The following is a 2,656-nucleotide window of genomic DNA, read 5'->3' on the forward strand; positions in this document are numbered from 1 at the left end:
ACCTGTTGATTCTCTTGCAGCTCAATGCACCTCCACAAATTGAGACAGTCTAGTTGTCTTTGTTCCAAATTTTATATCTTTTTTAGTTCTTGTTCAAGTATAGTTTTCTCTCTTATATTCCCAGCCCTGCCTCCCCAGTGCTCCTCACCTACCTTCCATTTCTGCCCCCCACCTTATTGTCCATGTGTCCTTTATACTTGTTCATGAGAGTCCATCATCTTTTCCTCTATGACTATTTCCCGTCTCCCCTCTGGACCCTGTCAGCCTGTCCCATATTTGAGTGTCATTGGTCTTATTTTGCTTGCTTGTTTGTGTTGTTGTTTAGAATCCTCTTAACGGTGATATCATATGGTATGAGACAATCTAGTTTTCTGTTTCACTTCAAAATATGCTTGTGCTTGTGCAAATGTACTATGGTTTCTTGATTCATTGATTTCCTCATAGCCGCTTAGGTTGCTTCCAGCATTTGACTATTGTAAATTGTGGTGTTATTAACATTGGGGTTCATAGGTTCTTTTCAGTTGGTGTTTCAGGTTTCTTAGTGTCGAAGGAGCTCCTAGGTTTTGGGACAGCATGGGTGGATCTGGAGAGCATTATGGTAATGAAATTAGCCAAGTGGTGAAAGACAAATACCATATGATCTCACCTATAAGAGGAAATGAATCATCAAAACAAACAAGGAAGCAAAATATAAACAGACACACGGAAATAAAGAACAAACTGTCAGTAACCAGAAGGGATTTGGGACGAAATCATGAGAAGAAAGAGGGCAAGAGTTTTCAGGAACATGTATAAAGGTCACATGGACAAAAACTATGGAGGAGTGGAAATGAGAGGGATTGGGGAGGGGTGGGGTGGGCTGTGATGGGACAAAAACCAAAACACTGTACTCAAACAACAATTAAATAAAAAGAGGACACATGGGAAAAACTGAAGTTGGTAGGAACGATGGAGAGAAGTGGGGATAGTTGTGTTGTGTGGTATAGTTGGAGGGAAAATGTAGACAGCTGCATTTGAACACCAATAAAAATGTAGAAAGAAAATCTTCTTTTGTTTTTCCTGGGCTACTGAGTCAGAAGTATAGAGCATGTAAAGGCATATCCAGCCTCTTTGAGAGATTTAGAAGAGTCTGCACCATGAGGCAAGAGGGGCCATTTGTATGGAAAAGCCACTGGATATGGCTTGGGTGATTTCTGAAGTGGAGTCTTGGAAGATCTCGGGGTATCACTAGGACAGGGCTGTAGCATTAGCCAGGTAGGTGGGGACTCACATATAGCACCTTCTACCTGTTTTATTGGGAGAGTTCTGCAAGGGAAGAAGGGCCTCAGATGACATCTGTGTAGGAGAAGGCTGCCTATCGAGCCTTAGCCCTGAAGCCAGAGAGTTCAGTACCTCCCTGAATGTCTCTAGCAACTTTCAATCTGCTCTCCCCAGGCTTAAGGTCAGAGCTTGTGAATAGCTGCAGCTCTGCATCAGGCCCTTTAAGAGAAAGACTTGGACTGCAGCATCTCTCAGTCTCAGTCAGTCATTATCACTGCTGGTTTTCCAGAGAGATTCCTTAAATATCATAAGTTCTTCAAAGTTTGTTTATTGACTTTTTAGCATTTATTTACATATTGGAAAAATAAATGATAGTTTTAAGATCAGTATTCAATCATTGTGGGACATGATTCAAATATGAATCAGCCATACATCAATTGCCATGAAATTTAAATTCACATTCCTTTATGTCTTTCCTTGTTCTTTACATTGCTTCTTTCGGTTCTTTTTTAATGGTAAATGGCTGTTTGGTCTTTTGAGTCAAGAAATAGTCTTTATTTTCTCTTTGTCCATGGCTGAAATTGTATTCACTGTATGCTGGATATAAACTTTTCTATGTTAGGCCTACCTGTTGTGGGTCACTAGCTTGAGTGTCACCTTGCAAGGCCAAGGGTTCCTGGTTTGATGCCCAGTTGGGGTACATTCCTGGGTTGTGGGCCATGTTCCCAGTAGGAGGCATGTTTGAGGCAACTTCACATTTATGTCTCGCACCATCCTCTCTTTTATCTAAAAATAAATTAAATCTTCAAAAGTATCTTTTCTGAATTGAATGCAATTTTTGAAAAGTGTGATTCAGGCCTTTCTGTTCCTTTGTGGCAAGTTTTGCTTGCGCACTTCTCTTTTATGCTGTGCTCTGAAGAGATGTGCACCATCTGGTCCAGCAAATGGTCCCACCTGCAGAGGAGGGTGGTTCACGCTGTCATTAATAATGCTCCAGTGTTGCCCCAATACCCTCACCAAGGGGTCTGTGAGGGTGGCTGGCTATGATCTGCACAGTGCCAATAATTACACACTGGAACCAATGTAGAAACCCTTTGTGAAAATTCACAGTAATATCACTCTGCCTGCTGGGTGCCATGGAGGGGTAGCTGAATATTGTAGATTGGCTCCAAAAAGCCTCACGGATGTAGTAGCTAGTGTCATGGATGAAGATTATGGAGGAAATATTAGTGTTGTACTGCTCAATTTTGGCAAAGGAAAGTTTGAAGTTAAAAAACATGATGGCATTGCACACTTCATTTGTGAATTGATTTATTATCCAGAAATAGTGAAGGTTGAATGTGTACATGACACAGAATGGGGTTCTGGAGGCTTTGGTTCCACTGGAAAAAATTGA

At 41.3% G+C, this 2,656-nt stretch overlaps 1 pseudogene; it reads left to right on the plus strand.

Annotated features, from left to right (window-relative positions):
- The first annotated feature begins 2,163 nt into the window (after positions 1-2,163).
- Positions 2,164-2,656, plus strand: LOC118999864 (deoxyuridine 5'-triphosphate nucleotidohydrolase, mitochondrial-like; annotated as a pseudogene).

The sequence above is a fragment of the Sturnira hondurensis genome, unplaced genomic scaffold, assembly GCF_014824575.4.
Source record: "Sturnira hondurensis isolate 20B ecotype Veracruz unplaced genomic scaffold, ASM1482457v3 Scaffold0015508, whole genome shotgun sequence".
NCBI lineage: Eukaryota > Metazoa > Chordata > Mammalia > Chiroptera > Phyllostomidae > Sturnira > Sturnira hondurensis.